This window comes from Motacilla alba, chromosome 1 (genome assembly GCF_015832195.1).
Source record: "Motacilla alba alba isolate MOTALB_02 chromosome 1, Motacilla_alba_V1.0_pri, whole genome shotgun sequence".
NCBI classification, from domain to species: Eukaryota; Metazoa; Chordata; class Aves; order Passeriformes; family Motacillidae; genus Motacilla; species Motacilla alba.
The window spans coordinates 50,270,462-50,287,870 of record NC_052016.1 but is presented as its reverse complement, the minus strand read 5'-3'; the positions used below and the strand labels follow the sequence as shown (position 1 = coordinate 50,287,870).

At 36.1% G+C, this 17,409-nt stretch overlaps 1 long non-coding RNA gene across 2 annotated transcripts in view; it reads right to left on the bottom strand.

Moving 5' to 3' along the window:
• Positions 1-16,299, bottom strand: part of LOC119706972 — a 65,247-nt gene extending 48,948 nt beyond the window's left edge. For both annotated transcript variants that reach the window (XR_005258640.1, XR_005258639.1), the window contains exons 1-3: positions 16,161-16,299; positions 15,223-15,323; positions 4,399-4,488 (exon numbers count right to left, since the gene is read on the bottom strand). This is a non-coding gene — a long non-coding RNA (uncharacterized LOC119706972). The remainder of the gene's footprint in view (positions 1-4,398; positions 4,489-15,222; positions 15,324-16,160) is intronic.
• Positions 16,300-17,409: the final 1,110 nt, after the last annotated feature.

Below are 17,409 nucleotides of genomic sequence, written 5' to 3'. Positions count from 1 at the left end.
ATGTCAAGGTCAATCAGAACAGAACACTCTGTAACCACCTAAAATCCCCTTAATCTGCCAGTTGAGAATGATACCTTACTCATTGTAGGCTCTGTGCTGTGCTTGAGAACTGCTCTATGATTCTGTGGAAGACACCGGACTAGGTCAAAAACAGCCTTCCAGGGGCCATGTGAATGATTTCACTAGGTGAATGATCAAGTTTCAGAACATGGTAATGTTTCCTTGCCTTTTTACTTGACTTATACTGAAGTAGCACTTGCATCTGAAAGCAGCTTAGTCAGTTCAGACAAGTGTTACAGATCTGGGCAGGCTTCTTGCCAGCTGTTGTATGGTTAGGCTTTTCCCTTTTGTGAGCTCTCCCATTGTCTTGAAGCCAGGTGAACTCACAGCCCATACTTTGGAAACTAAACCAGACGAAGCACTGCAGTTATCTACAGTGACGCTGTTGTTTTAACACATTGGTGTGGCGTTGGCCTGGGCCACCGCCCAGGATAACGCTTTGGATAACGCTAGCCATAGTCTGCTCCTGATGGGCAGTAAGTACAAGGCCAACTTACTCAGAGGACAGGAAAGACTTTAATCATGAAAACTTCTGTCTTGTTCTACTTGCCTTCAGAATGGTCCCAGCCCATTCTCTTTACTAACATAAATATAGTTCTAATATAATTCACTTAGAACTCAGAAGCGTTCAACAAGATCCACACTCATTAGTTTCTCTTCACTGAGAATTTTGCAATGCAGACAGAAGGGCTGAGTTTTACTGGCATTTGGTATTTCTTGGGATGATTAGTACAAGAGATGTATGGTGAACAAGAGAAGTTTGAGTCTTGCAAAGATGTATAGCTCAAAATACATCTCATAATAGCTCATTATCTAAAAGATGACTGGGTATTTCCAAACTTGCAGTATTTCAAATTGAAGTACACTGGCTGCTTCTGAGATACCTCTTTCCCTAAAACACACTTTTCCTAAATATTCTCACACTGTAAGCTTGATGTCTTATAAAATAACTGATGCCAATTCTGTAACAAATCTCATTGCTGATTTAAATCCTATCTAATGCTGTAATGGGTTATCAAGGTCTTTTCTTTTGGACTTCCTGATTAAACCTTTCATTTTCAACCTTGAAATCACTTTAAACTGTTCAGAACTCTGTTCAGAAACAGAAAAATGTTGGCTTGCCCAACAATATTTTTTTTTTGACCAAACTGTGAGAGATTATTACAAGGTTAAAGTGTTATGTGCACATAAAGTTATGTGCCTTAAAATTTTCAAAAACCTTCAGCTGCAGAATCTTGAATTATGTTTTCAGTCCTCCTAAACATGCTGTTTGGAACCCCAGAATAGCACCAGTACATTTTGTTCCACTTGGCAGCTGGGTGAACAACATGAACAGAGAGCAGACATTAAAAGGGGACTCAGGACCAAAAATAGGCTTTTTATTTTTTCCTAGTTATTTACTGCCAGATGGTTTCCAGTAGTATTCCTTAAGTGTTTCCTCTGATATTACAGGGAAGTAAGAATTTGAAGTGCCCTTAGACCAATCTTTGTGCAGTGGATTGATGTGTTCAAATAGCAGGTATGACACATTCAAATAACTCTGAAAATGTGTTTACAGGAATCAACAGTTTTGTTGGATATTCATCATAATCATTCTGATCTTTCTCTTTATTTCTTACTCCTTTTTTCATTTTTGGAAAGGAGCTTATGAAAGACAATGAACAGGTTAAAGTTATTGGTGTGAATATTCAGCTAAAAAGTATTTTACAGAGAAAGTGATGTGAGAAAGGGCCATGTTGGCTTGCTTATATTTTCATTTAGTAGGACATGGTAAGCCATCTGAAATAAAAACTTGCAAGACACTGAGTGCTGATCACAGCTGAATTCAAATCTGCATTATTTATGGAAAAACAAAATGCAACTCAACCAATGAAGATCCGAACTTCAGATTATTTGCTTGCCAAATATACTTCAATAATAGATTTCTATAGAGCTGATTGAACCTTCCTAATGTTGATGTGAGTTATGAGAGTACCAAGAATTCTCATAGCATTAAAACTGAATGGAGTGATATCTGTAGAAACATAACTCCTGAACTGTAATAACTTGGCATCAATGATAACGACATTTCAAGACAGGAATAGTAATGCTGGTGGAAAAATGCAGAAGTGATTTAATTTAAACCCAGTCTTTCAGTAGGATGAGATTTTTTTAAGCCCGTCTACATAATGATATTAAATTAATTGAAAATATTTGTTCTTTCTTTTCAGTTCACTGCATTTATACTTAATAGATAATATGCTTTGAACTACAACAAAGTCTTTTTTCAAAAGATTTGATAGGGTATTGAGGCCCTGTCATATCTGAGGGTAGCAAGTTTTAAAATATATGAGTCTAAGTATTAATAAAACCCAGCAGTACTTCAAAGTTTTCAAGTAAATCATAGAATAGTTTGGGTTGGAAGGGATCTTTAAAATCATATAGTCCTACCCCTCCACCATCAGTGGGATCAGGTTGATCACAAAGCTCCATCCAATCTGACCTTGAATATTTTCAGGGACAGAGTATCCATTACTTCTCAGGGTAACGTTTTCCAGTGTCTCACCTACTTTGTTGTAAAAAATATCTTGCTATATCTAGTCTGAATCTACCCTCTTTTGGTTTGAAGCCATTACCCCATGTCCTGTCACAGCAGGCTCTCCTAAAATCCTGTCCCTATCTTGTAGCCCCATTTAGGTACTGAAAGGTTGTTGGAAGGGCTCCCCCCCAATTGTCTTCTCCAGATTGAACAGCCCCAGCTCTTCCAGCCTTTTGCCTTGGAAGGGGTGTCCCAGTGTCCTGGTCATCTTTGTGGACCTTCTCAGGACTTGCTCCAGGAAGTCTGCTCTCTTGACCAGCTGGCCACTCTTCCTTTGGTGCAGTCCAGGGTACATCTGGCTTTCTTGGCACCAATACACATCCCCAGTTCATGTCCAGAACCCCAGGCCCTCCTTGTCAGGGCTGCTCTCAATCCCTTTATCTCTCTCCCATTTTGTATGAATACCGGGGATCACCCCAACCTACATGCAAGACCTTGCACTTGGATTTGTTGAACATCATGAGATCCTCATAAGCCCACCTTTTGAGTTTATGCAAGTCTCTCTTGAATGGCACCCCATCCTTTGGCCATGTCAACCACATCATTCAGCTTGGTGTCATCTACAAATTTACAGTGTGCACTTATACTGAATGAGTGAAACATCACAGCAATTAAGTGAAATCAGCAGGAACTGGAAAATAGGACACACTGCACCCATTTTCTCAAAGGACAGGAAGGAGGACGCTGTGAACTACCCTCCTTGTGCATGGAAACATCATGGAACGTTTTCTCCTAGAAGATGTGCTAAGGCACAAGGAGGGTAGGCAGGCAATTCAAGGCAACATGGTTCCACAAGGCAAATCTTGCCTGACATATGTATAGAAGCCATTCATATTATTCCTTGTGTCCCTTGCCAAGGTCAGTTCCAGTCTTACCTTGACCTTCCTGATCCCATTCCTACACAACTACTGTGTCCCTATACTCTTCCTAAGATACCTGTCCCTGTTTCCTCTGCCTGTGCATTTCTTTGTCTCCTTTTAGTTTGACCAGAAGGATGCTCAAACTGCCTCATCGTGCCAGTCTTATCTTCCTTTCCTGATTTACTAGCAATCAGGAGATCTGGAGGTCACAAGATCTTAGCCTGTTTGGAAGATGACCTTAAATATCTCCTACTCTATTCTGCTCCCTTGTCCCTGAGGGCAGCTTCCCAGAGGGTCCTCTTGACCAACTTTGCAAAGAACTGGAGTTCTGCTTTCCTAAAATTCAGGGTCCTTGCTTTATTCTACACCTGACTCATATCCCTCAGGACTGACTCCACTGGAGCTTAAGACAGGAAGTGAAAGATATAATTTAAAACACAATGATACAGATGAAATGCAAACATGTACCTAAAAAACTAGAAGAAATTTAGAAAAGAAGATATAAGTGTCACAGTTTGGAGATTTTTATAGATTAATGAAGGGACATAGTTGTTTACAGCGTGTGTGAATAACTAGTGGCATTCATTCTCTAATAAGGTGAACTGCAAATAATTTAGTTGCTCAAAGTTTACATCCTGGACTCATAAAAACAGGGTTTGATGTGAATGTTCAGTTAATTGCAGATATTTTAATCTTCAGTTTCTTGGAAATCAAGTTTGTTTGGGAACAAAGAATTTTAATTGTATTTAGCTGTCATGTTTAATACCTTTGATTAATACAATTGACATTGATGGTCTCATTTTCTAGAATCCTAGACAGTAAAATTTTGGTCCTTTAGGTACAACTAAGTAAAACTATAGCAGAATTAGATACTTCCTTATGAATACCTACAGTACCTACCTTTTACCTCTCAGAACAAAAATGTTTTTGGTAAGAGCACTGATGCTCTCCTGTTTGCAGAGGTGCATCAGTTCAAACTAGGAGACAAACCTGAAATGAGACAGCATAATGTGAAAAGACATGCTTTTCAGTTTTCACTGTACTGCAATAAGTACATCTTTCAGCTACATCAAAGCAGTAAATCTTGAAGCCAAGAAGCAGAAATGAAATCATGCCATACTAGATTAAAGATGTAATTGTATATATGCTAATAGACATCTTAACATACAAAATTTTTTTGGTTGCAATACTAAAGTAATAAGAAAATTCTTAAATGTGAGAGCATGATATTGACTTTCCAGCTATGCAGCTTTCTCCAGTTGTCTGGGAAAAGATGATACCTAACCTCCTGCTGCTGAGATCAACTGGCTTTTCAGCATTGAATTCAATAAAAAGAGGAGTTTGATCTCTGCTTTGAGCAGTATTGCAGTTGCACATTCTGCAGAGAATTGGCAACTAAAGGTCTTGGTGATTTGAAATAACACTGTGGCATTTGAATGACTACTTTCTAGTGCTTTCAAGCAGTTCCAGTCTTTATAAGGTGAAATACCTGGATTTAAGAAATAAAGTTATAAACTTGTTACTAAAGAGTAAAATCAAAAATTCCCTGTAAGAAACACCAGTCTCACAGACTTGAATTCCTTATTTACATATCAGTGATACAGTGCTAAAGCTGTCTGGTAATAAAATGACCATTCAGCTATAAATGAGACAGAAGGCATAATGCATTTTTAAAAGAGACTAAAATGCATTTTCTCAAAGAACATCCTCTGCCTTTTAATTGAAATTAGGCCATGATTTCCCCATTTTGCTATCAGCTAATATAAGCAGCAGTTATGAGTCAGTCAGCTACATAATGTGAGCAGGCATAAGTTCATCCAACTAAATTATTTGAACATAAGACTCTAAAAAGACAAAGTTCTACAAAACTTCACTCAAGCATGTGGTAATGTACATGTAGAAGGACATTAACCTGTTGTCTCCTCATGCCTCGTGATGGCAATTCTGGCTCTTGTTAAAGTCTTACACATTTTTGCCAACAGCTCTTCAAGTGTTTTGAGGTTTAAAATTACAAATTAATGAGGAAAGAGGTCTTTAGTCTTGCTTTTCATTGATAAACAGTACAATCAGGTCAAATTGCTGCCATTCTGAAACACACATTTATATGGCCTGTGTAAGCTTTTCTGATCTTCCTTCCCCCTTCAGATTTTCTAGCATTTTCCATAATAGTAATAGCCAAAATGTTCAAGATTGATGTATTGAGTTACATACGCATTTAAATATCATGCAAGTGTCTGACAATTTATAAATTTCTTCCTCTCATCTGTCTATTCAAGCAAGACATATAATAAATATAAATTCTTATAGAGGAGCAGTGATGAAATTATTTAGCAGGCCAGTAGCACTTAGCTGTGGATCATTTTTGCAGAACAAGATCTGATATGCAATGGTATTTTAAAATATCTAAAAAAAATAGTTAGAAAATGATAAGACTTTGAGATTGACTGCCATTAATAAGATGAAAGATTGATTAAGACACATAATCAAAGATATTGATTAAAATAATGATTATAAAATAATATCTTGAATGGATTCAGGATTTTGTGTTATCTTTTCTCCAACAAAGTTCCCGTCAGACAGGAACTTCATGATCAAATACAGGGATTGATTTACAGATCTTGATAAATCCCATGTCTTCTGTCAACGTACCCCCCATCAAACTTCATCACTGTATTCTGTTGTGGTTTGGATCTGGGTTACACCAGAGAAACAGGAAAAACTTGTTAACTAAATTTAACAAAATCATAATGACTGAAATAAGTAAGAAATTAAAATAAATTAACATTTAGTACAAAAACCTCTGAAATCTCTCACAGATTCAAATTCTTTTGTATGTGTAAGTCAAGAAAAGTGAAGCTTATTAAAGCATCCACTCTAGAATTTTTAATTTATAGGAACATTATCTAATAAGCTAAATACAAACTTCTAAAAATTCCATCTTTCCAGGACCATCCAGTGAAGCATCTTTTGATTTTTACATCTCTTTAGTTGTATATTTATTGTGTAAACTATTATTATGCAAACTAGTACAGAAATAATGGGAACAAAATATTGTTCCTCTCTGTATACACCAAAGCATTGAAAATTATTATTCAATAATCAAGAAAAAATATTAACAGTGCTAATAAAATTTAAAAGGAAAATATAAATAAAGATTAGAAAATTAGTATGGGAGGAGAAAAAATATTGAGACTAGTCTTACTGGCAAAAATACTTTTTTTGAGTCCCTTGTTATTGTGCATTCTCACAATGTCTACTACAAGAATAGATTTATAGCTGTTGGGGAAAGAATAATCACCCTTTTTTTTTTTCTATGATTAAACATAATATTTTAATTTTAATTTTTACACATCAACCCATGTTTTTTGGAAAATATCTAGCAAAATCTAGTGGCTTCCTAGTATAATACATTTGCAACAATGAGTAAAGGTATACAAGTCTATATTTCTTCAACTTAATATGCTTCCCAAGGCAAAGCCAGTGGAGAGGCTGTTTGTCAAGAATCCTCCCATGAGGTGAAGTTCAGATGTCTCTGTTTGGGCCACAATCCCATGTTTTTAGGCTTTTCTAATGGTGCAAGTGTCAATACATAATCTTTTAAATTCTGACAGGAAAAGCAACACAGGAATGTTTTGATTTTAAGTTTAATTCCTAACACCAACAGAGTATCGTGGGACCAGGCTGTGGAGTGCCATGTGTGATGGCATCATTCACCCTGTGGTAGCTGTGCTGCTATGGGGACAGCAGCACATAATCAGAATCAGAAAAACAGGAATTGGGAGAAAGTTTATATGGGCCAGTAGATGTGCTGCTGGTCTGTAAAAGGGCAGATACAGCTCCTTGATCATGCTCTCAGTTGCTCTCAATAGTGTTTTGTTTTGTTTTTTTGTTTTTTTTTTCACACACTAATATTTGTAATATTTCTATTATATATTTCCACTGTAATTGTTGCTAACCAGAAGAATGCAGTGAGGAGGCACCATAAGCTCCTGATCAAGAAGCTGGACAGAGTGCAGACATCATTGTCACAAAGCTGCATCCAAAGTAGAGATATTTTAACAATTACTACCCTGGATTTAAGGTCCTACATTTTACGCTCATCCCATTTGCTGAGCTAAAGCCTTCCCTCTGGATCTTAATCTTTGTAATAATATATCCCATCTCTGTGAAAGGCAAGGAACATCTTTTCCTTGCAGCTTTTAAATCCTTTGAAGAAAATTCAGCTGAGTACAAAGGGATCCAGACTGCAGATACCTTGAATGCTAATGGTACTAGTTGCATTGTTTACTTTCAGTAGATTGATATAATATTACTATGCAAAACATGAGCTAAAGAAGAAAGAACAAAGGAGTACAAAAACCAAGAACAGGACCGTGAAAAATCTTTGTTAATTTTAAATTAGTTGAATGTTTCAGCTTCAAAATTAGTTTTTTAGAAGACTTGGAGAATGAATAAACAAAAATTTTTCAATCATGTGATTCTGTCAGGTAGAGTTTGATGACTTTTTAAATCACATGTCTCCCTCCATCTCAAAGGAGAAAATGACAGTTAAAGTTTGTTTTCAACAACTGAAATTTGTTTTTTCCCCCACAGCATTAACTGCATGACATCCACACTACTGACAACATGTTATTTGCATACCCAGCATTTCAGTGCCAAAAGAAAATGAATTTCTTTTGGCACCAAGTTCTCTTCAGTAATGAGGGACTACAATCATGGATGCTGTAATTATGTAAATAATAATTTATATTCAATATTACCCAGGTGCCACTAAGCTATTATATCTGCATGCTTGTAGATATATCTTCAAACATATCTTCATGCAACTCATTCATAATCAAAATATGTATTTGATCAGTTGAAGTGCATTTTTGGAAGGCAAATGCCTTGTTTATTGGTAATGAAATGAAGGCCTCAGAGTAGCTAATAAAGACTTAGCTAGTGGAAAGCTTTTTTTCATACATCCATATGCCCTCAGAACTCCTGATGAACTGTGTGGTCCAGATGATCAGACAGTGTCACACAGGCATCGACTCACACTACTTGTGATTCTTCCCACATGCTTGATTTGCTCCTGTATTAACCCTTCTCACAGCCCCAGACCTATGGGAATTACATCTTCCACTAATATCTTTTTGTGAGACATGAAATGAATGTCTTTTTGCCCTGTAGCTGAAATTTTCAACTTCACCTTCAATAACATTTGAGAAATGCTTTAGACAACCTTGTATTAATAATAATACATGATAATAATACATGATTCAGTTCAAAATAAATGTACCTATTTAAATATAACTGTAAATGTCTGCATAGTAGTATTGGGTTTGTGTGGACAGGTTCTTGTAGCAGGGGATCAGTAGAAGTACCTTCTGGGAGAAGCTGTTCCTGTGTCCAACAGAGCCAATGCCAGATGGCTCCAAGACAGATCCTCCACTGGCCAAGGCTGAGCCCATTGGCGATGGCGGGAGCGACACTGGGGTAATAGATTTAAGAAAGGAAAAAATACTGCACAACAGCAGGTGGGAGAGAGCTGAGAGAATGTATGAGAGAAACAGCCCTGCAGACACCAGTGTCACTGAGGGAGGGGGAGTAGGTGCTCCAGGCACTGGAACAGAGTTTTTCCTGCAGCACTGGGTGCAGATCATGGAGAGGCAGCTGTGCCCCTGCAGCTCATGAGGGAGCACAGATCCACCTGCAGACTCTGGAGGACTCCACACTGGAGCAGGTGGTGTGGCCCTGTGGGAAGCTCATACTGAAGCAGGCCAGAGCAGGACAGGTGGACCCAAGCAGAGAAGAGCGCATTCTGGAGCAGGTTTTCTGGCAGATTCCGGGATCCCATGGTGGGGACCCATTCTAGAGAAGGTTTTCCTGGGGGACTGCGCTGCATGGGAGTCCCCATGCTGAAGCAGTTTGTGAAGAACTGCAGCCTGTGGAAAGGAATCACACTGGAGAAATGCATGGAGGACTGTCTCATGTGGGAAGGATCCTATGCTGGAGCAGAGGAAGAGTGTGAGGTGGAAGCAGCAGCAGATACAAAGTGTTATGAACTGGCTGTGAGCCCCATCCCCTATCTCCTTGCACAGATTATGGTAAGAGGTAGAACAGTCAGCAATAAAGGAAGTTGAGCTTGGGAAGATGGGAGTGTGGAGAAAAGGGGTTTTAAATTTTGTTCTATTTTTTCTCATTATCTAAATCTAATTTACTGGCAATGTTTAATTAACTTTCCTTATTCAAGTCTGTTTAGTTTGTGACTGTAACTGCTGAGTGACCTGTCTATACTTAAGTTGTCCCCATGAACTTTTGAATGTATTTTCTCCCCCTGTCCTGTTAAGGAAAAGGGGTGATGGAGAAGGTTGGTGTGCACTCAGCAGCCAGCCAGGGTCAACCCCTGTCTCTTCCACATTATTCTGTTTTGCAGCAGATATTTTTCATTGGGATTTTTGATAGTGAATATGATCATAATATATTTATTATTAAATTTTCCCCATCAATTTTAATTTTAATGTTAATGTTACAATATTAGGAGTATGAGATGCTAAAAATAACTATTACTATTTTTGTCTCTATAGTTATTTTTGTCTTTTATCATGCTTTTTCTCTGTGAAATTCTCTCTGTTCCTTTTCCTATGACCAGTTTCCCATCTCTTTTCTACTAATTAACCATTCTATCAGGTATATTGGACCACTAGAGAGTCCCTTCAAACTAGTCTGTGGGATACAACTAGATTTGTGTGCATCTACTTGATCATATTCTTGGCTTCCACAAAGTAATACTTTCTTTAAGGACTGCAGTTACCCAATCAACCAAGCGACATTAAGGTCTTCAGACTATATCTGGATAGAAAATACATGGAACACAATATTCTTTGATAAACAGAGCCACTGAGAAACAGAGCCACTAAATTCACATTACTAACTGTGGAAAGGAACACCAATGACTACTAAGTTGAAGGGTAAAAAATACAATTCCAATTCCGGAGGATAGTATCCTATTTTCAGCGGTTTCTCTTAGCTGACCCAGTGAAAATTTGTTCTGTGCAAGACCATGCCTTATGAAACAGCAAGGTTCTGTGCCTTGTGTGTTCCTCTTCAAAACAGAAATAATTTATAACAAGGGAAGAAAAGTTATTACTGTTATGAGCAACCTTGTTTAATACTAACCACTTTAAGACCCACAGGGAAGAGGGAAACATTAATTTTTCTTCTCATGTATCCCAAGCATTAATGTATAGCTTCACAACACTTAATCTTTCCCTTTTTTGCTCCTGTCAGTCCTGCAACCATTTTTAGGGAAAGATGTATTGCAACATCAGCCAGGAAAAATGAGTAAGTCATTTCTTTTCCATGCAAGAGGAATGAGCAATTTATCTGGATAGACTCTGGAAACAAAGATGAATAATGAAATGAATAGTTAGTTCACTAAAAAGTGCAGTGTTGAGGTCATTGAAATGTCACTATTTCATGAAATGACTTTTTAATAAAGATTGTTTTGAAAAGCTCATATTTTGATCTTGATCTTTTTAAAACAGCATTTTTCAGCTTTTCATTTTAACAATTAATTTCAGGATTTTGTCAGTTCTGGTTAAGAATGTGAGAACTGATTATAAAAAAATAAATCTTCACATTAAATTAGTTGATTTTTTTTAATTGTTTAAGAAATCAACACAAAGTTTTAATAGTGGCATAAAGCTCCACTGAATGTCTCTCAAGCAAAAGTATGCGTAAATATTATCTCACCAAGAAATACTGTAATACAGTGAAATGTATAATACACGCAAAAGTTTTCATTTCTCTAAAATGCTGGCAACAGAGGAAAATAATGAACAAAGTAGACAAATACATGTAAACAGATAACAATGTAAAAATAAATTGTATTGGTTATATCTTACTAATTTTATCATCTAGTTTTTATAAAAAAATATGTTCACATAAAAATGGAAAATGGAGAAAAATGGAGCAGATGAAGACCATTAATTCAGCAGAAAATTAACATGTCAGAACAATAATATCTATAGTAATAAAATCGTGGAGAAAAAAATTTTATTTGCCTGTATATTGGCTTCAGAATCATTGATAAAAGCTAGAAATGCTGCTGTGTGTATGAAACTTTGGCTGAGATTTCTGAAATCTGATTGGAGGATTTCCTTGGAGTGTTAAAATCACTAGGTTTAAATACATTTAATAGGGGTGAAACATACCAGAACATCAATGCATTGTTATCTTTTTTTCTGAATCCAGGCGAAGGTGGAAGTAAATGGTCTTTCTGACCTTGGAATTAGTCTTCTAACTATTAAAAGAGAAGATGGAGTAGTCTGATGTCAGCCAAAGAAAGTCAAAGAAGAACAGAAAGGAGATAAATGGTCCAGCAGGTCTAGAAACTTAAAATTAAAAATACGTTGGAGCTGCAAATGTAAACATATTGGAGTTGTTTTCTCTTTTAATATTAACAGAAAGATAATTTCTCCAAAATATTACCTGTTTTCTTTACTTTAAAATATAACATTGCACGTGAGCAAATTCTAGAGTAGTCTTCTCTTGTTTTTGGGGGGTTTTAAAGGTACTGAAGAACTGATTCAAGTCTAAAATTAATGATGATTATTGTGAGCCTTCGTGATTTTACTATGCTTCTGTGGAAACCAATAACACATTCTCTGGTGCATACCAGGAGCTAGTTTCACAGGCATACAGATAATTATAGGCTTAGTCAACTGGTAAATAGAAACTAAATAGAAAAATGTGAATAATTATTGGGAACTACTTAAGAAGACTTACCAGCTCCCTAAAATACACAGCTGTCTAAAGTCGTGTATATTATTTACAATTATTTGCAGAGAATGAACATCTGTACATATATTCCAATCAAAACACTCAATTTTTCACTTTCCTAATATCCTTGTACTCCAATCTAATTTCTTCCATCTTCAGCTTTTACACTTCCAGCATCACATTTTCTGCCAGAGTGGAAAGCCCACTGTTATGGGTCTCTTCCCATAGAGAATGTGATCTAATTATCCATTTATGTTGTTCTTGATGAACTGATCTCAGGTTTTTCCTTTTAAGGCTTTGTTCAACCCTTCAATAAGCCTTCTTGCATTTCTCTGAGTCCTCCGTCCCACCAGTTTCTGAGAAATGTCATTCTCTCAGCCATCATCAACAGCAGAATTAATACATGCAGGGATCACATTAAATGTTTAGGCTGTGCCACCAGAGTGGACACAGAACTTTCAGAACATCATTCACCAGTATTTTATGTCTTTTCAAGTGTCACTGCTTTCCCATGAAAATCTTCTGTGTGCTGCTCTGAGAGATATTCCAATATTTGGTCACATTGAAACTCAAGCCTACAAATATGTATATGTGTACATTAAGTTGATTAGGGTTTTTTTTTTTTGGTTATTTGAATCTGAATTCCTCCTAGCCAAACATTCCTTTTTGATGTTATTTGTGGATGGCAAAATCCCCTTTTTTTAACTGACAACAATTTTGTTTTTTCAACAACAGCTGGCAAAATCTTTAAATTATAGTCTGATTACTTTTTTCCTTCCTAGACTCTCCACTAATCACCTAATTGATGAGTTATTAACAGCTAAAAAATATTTTGGCATACAGATCCATTCTTTTTTAATATGCTGTTTAATTAGTGTTTAAACTGTAAGGTAAGCAGCACACTAATTTTGTGTTGCTCAAGTTTCTTAACCCTAAGGTGTGATGTAAAAGTATTACAAAATTCTAATGCATTATCACTTGTGCATCTGCCAGATAAACTATTTTCACATAAAAGTGAAGTGAAAGTGTTTTGAAATACCTATTTCTCAAAACTATGGTGGAAGTAACATTCATTTTATTAACATATTATTAAGAGCTAGAGATGCTCAAGTTCTGAAGCAGCAGAACGATCATTACTATTTTCAAATTCAATGACTAAACAGCAGTTGGGAGTTCATGTTTGGAAATCTTTGCTGCTGGTATATGTGAGGTTAGATTACATGATTGCAGTTACTTTCCATTGGCTTAAAAGAATCAGGTTAAAAGAACTGCTTAGATGGAAGAATCTATGAAATAGTTTCAAAATTTCTGAGTAGATAGTAAAATGCCCCCACACCAGGAGACACTGAGCATACAAACTACCACTACTTGTTCAAAACAATAGCCAGTGATCACAGGAAAAAGATTCTTTCAGGTAACAGAGAAGCTTTAAAAAAAAATAATCCTAGCTGATTTTCAATAGGTCTTGTATCATGATTTTACCATACATTAAATGTGTTTTCATACATTAAATGTGTTACAGTAAAATTAAATGATGCTTGTTAAGCAGTACAGGAAACTTTGAGAGGAGGTGAAAAGTGATGTGCCATAACCCCTTCTTCAGATTTTCCAATTGCAGGATATGCTGAATACAGGCTTAAAATAAGGTAGTAGGTAAGTACAGCTTTTTACAGATCTCCTGGCTAAATTCAACTCTCAGGGTGTGATTGAAAACCTATTTTTTTAATTTCTGGTTGAGAGCAGCAGTGTTGCAGGCAGCTGGACTGCTCTGGGCTCTGCCAGTTTTACTCATCAGTGTGAGTCAAGGCAAGCACCAGACTGGCACAAGCTGCAAGGACTTGTGTGTCCTGACCAGTTGTGCTTTGGCAGCTGTATTCCAATGACACTTTCCAATGTTTGGGGCTGGAACATTTGGCCACAATGGTTTTGTAGTGATAAAGTCATAGAGGTTTTTTTTCCACATACTTTTGCATTTCACTAATGCTCAGTGATTTTCATGCATTTGCCCATCTGATGCATTCCAATGCAGTGCTGTGCTACTGTTTGGTCCCAATAAATTAGACAATTGCTCTATTACATTGGTGAATATTAGACCTATAATTTTAATGCAAATTTAATTTTTCCCAATAACAAGCATCTTCTGTGTACTGTGTAACCGAAAAGCAACAGGCTTTCTGCTCAAATAATCTGAAACTTTGATTCCACCAACAATTTAAACATACTCTTTAATCCATTTTTAAAGTTAAATGATACTTTTTGAACATATTTATGGCTTAAAAGGTTGGTTTTTTTTTCCCTGATTGCATTGTCAAGACAGGAAAATTCATTCCTTATGGGCAGCTGTATCTTTGAATCCTCTGCCTATCTGTAAGCAGGAGAGTGTCTCCTGGCTTTTCTTTAATTCCAATTCCTTACTGAAATTATACATTTTAACTAAAAACAATCCTTTCAGTGCCAATTCAGATCTAATTTTTCCAGAGCTGGTGAAATCTTGATGTGAGGTGAATGTATACTGGTATAAAAAATTAGTCACTTTCCTCAATATTCTTCCTGACGAATTTGTCTTTGATCCTATTAAGACTTTCCAAGCTTTAACATTAGTTAAAGATCTTCAGAAGAAAGCAATCTGAAATTACATATAAAGGAAAATTATTAGACTTTTTTCCTAATTATGGTTTGAAGCTCATTTAACAAGCATCAGGGGAATGAAGCATTTTAAATAGGCTGAGAGGAATTACAGCATTTAAAGGCTGTATTTCTGCCTGTTAGAGATTTAGTTGTGATTTCAGTGAACTCTTGTGGTAAGTTAGAAGACCTTGCAAACATACCAAAGGGACAGAGACCCCAGGCAAAATACTTTGGTGGAAATCCTGGGGGAGGAATTGTGTATGTAGCATGGGTATGTGTCCTGACATTCAGTGCACAGCCAGTTTGAAAAAATCCTTTTCCTTATCTCACCTGACATTCCTGCAGGAACAGCCTCTTCAGAAATGAGTCCTGTCTCTTCATGGACATGGGATGTACACTGCCAAAAGCTGCTGTAGAGTATCTGTAGGCATCTGAGATGATCATGGAAAAAGAATAATTTTATGGAATTTTTATGGAAATAAAATCTTTACAATATGATTTTTTTCTTTTTTTTTTATTTGCTTAAAACACAAATCTTCACAGAGAAAAATCAAACAAAAAAGAATTTATCATTTGTAGCTGACACTTCGTGACTCTATCCATTTTGCTTTTTAGACTGATTTCTAATATTAGTCCAGCTATTAAAAATTAAAGATCATTTTGACATACAGGTAAAATTATATTAGTTTTATATATTTTCTCAGATAAAGTAGAATGCTCAAGGTGTTTTAATAATATGCTGTATTTTCAATATTATTTTCTTTCATCATGCTATTTCCCCTGGTATCAGAATTCTGTCTGTTACTGACGTTGAGTTTTTTCACTAAATAGAATTCCATTTCCATCTTCTGTGTTACTGTTTTTCCCAACCTTACCTCTGTTTTCCTTTTTCCGCATACAGTTTATACTTTGTAATCTGGGACTGTCTTTGTGAACAAAGTTTCAAAGGGAGATGACTCTTAGCCAAAGAGTAGTTCAAATATAATACTTTTGCTTATCTTCTTTAAAACATTTGGACTTAATTGTGATGGTATTGGAAGGGACCAGTGACAAGAAGAAATAAATACACAAGTCTTCATCCACCTTGAAAGAAACAGCAGATATTTCAATACAAACAGAACATACATACGAAAAAAAATCCAGCATAATTAATGGTAATTTTTTTTTTCCTGTTTTAATCACATGTAATGAATTTGCAGTAATTTCCTCATTCTAAAAGTCCTTGAAATTAAGTTTTATTACAGAAAAGAAGAGGGAAAATTACTTACCTTAACTCCTTTCCATAGTACTCAGCTGCATTTTCTTTAATTTTGTAATATGCAAGGCTTATTCCAATCTCTGCAGCTGTTAGTCTAATTGGATGATTTCCTGTTTGAAATGCAGAATAATTTAAAGTGACTAGCAGTTGTTCAGGGAACCTCCCTTTCTAGGACATAACTTAATCTGACATATTCAACGCTCATCACAGATTCAACATCTTTTCAAACTGATTGCTGCTTCCTCCATCACACTCCAAGTTCCTTGACTTCCATTTAAGTGTTCCAATTCAGAGTTTGATTATTCAAATGAAACTAAGAGGAAAAATCAGCCTTTTTTTTCTTTTTTTGAATGTGCTTCCTCAAAGCGTATATTGCATGAAGCCCTCTGTAATATTTGCTAGATAGCTTATCTTCTGTGATGCCACAGAAAGCTCTGTGTTGAGGATTTTATCTTTGCTGAGATTAAGGACAGTGATGTGGGAGGAATTAGTATTGCATATGGCTAATATATACCGAAATTTATCACCAAAGTTTAACCGCCAAAGTTTAACTTTTTATAGGAAAGGGGCAACAATTTCTCTTGATTCATGAATTTCATTAAGAGGCAAGTTTCGCAAGAAGAGAAAATAATAGAGAAATATTATTTTTTTATACAACCTTGAAACATAAAACTTTGAGTCTGATTTGCCAGGCCCAAAACTTCATGTGAGTCAGGTCACTGTGGAATCTGAAAATGCTGACTGTATGAGAGAGACTGTTCCCCTTACTCAGACAACTATTCAGGCACGTGTTCCTCCAAGGAACCTAATTATATCAAACTCCTGACAAAATGCTGCTTACCTTCTGACTTGTTTGTTTGTTTTTGTTAATTTTTGTTTGGTTTTGCATTTGGCTGCTTTTATTCCTTTGCTGTACTGTACATGCCTGCAGAATTTTCCTGTTGGTGTGATAAAGACACAACTTTTCTCTAGATGCCCTTGAAAAAATGAAAATTTTCCTTAAGTATTTTTTCATTATTTTTAAGGAAGTTACTTGGCTTGAGAATTATACCTGCAGAATAAGATTTGAGTGGTAGGTAAAGGAAAAAACATTGGCAAACAAACTATGAAATAAACTCCAATGGAGGAAATTAGGTTTCTTCTGTGTAGAAGAATCTGGGAGGCATTTACCGAACCATAATGGGAACAGTTCACTTGAGGTTTAATCTGGAAAATTTCATGCTTTTTAAGAATGTCTGTGACATGAGCAGGTCACTCAT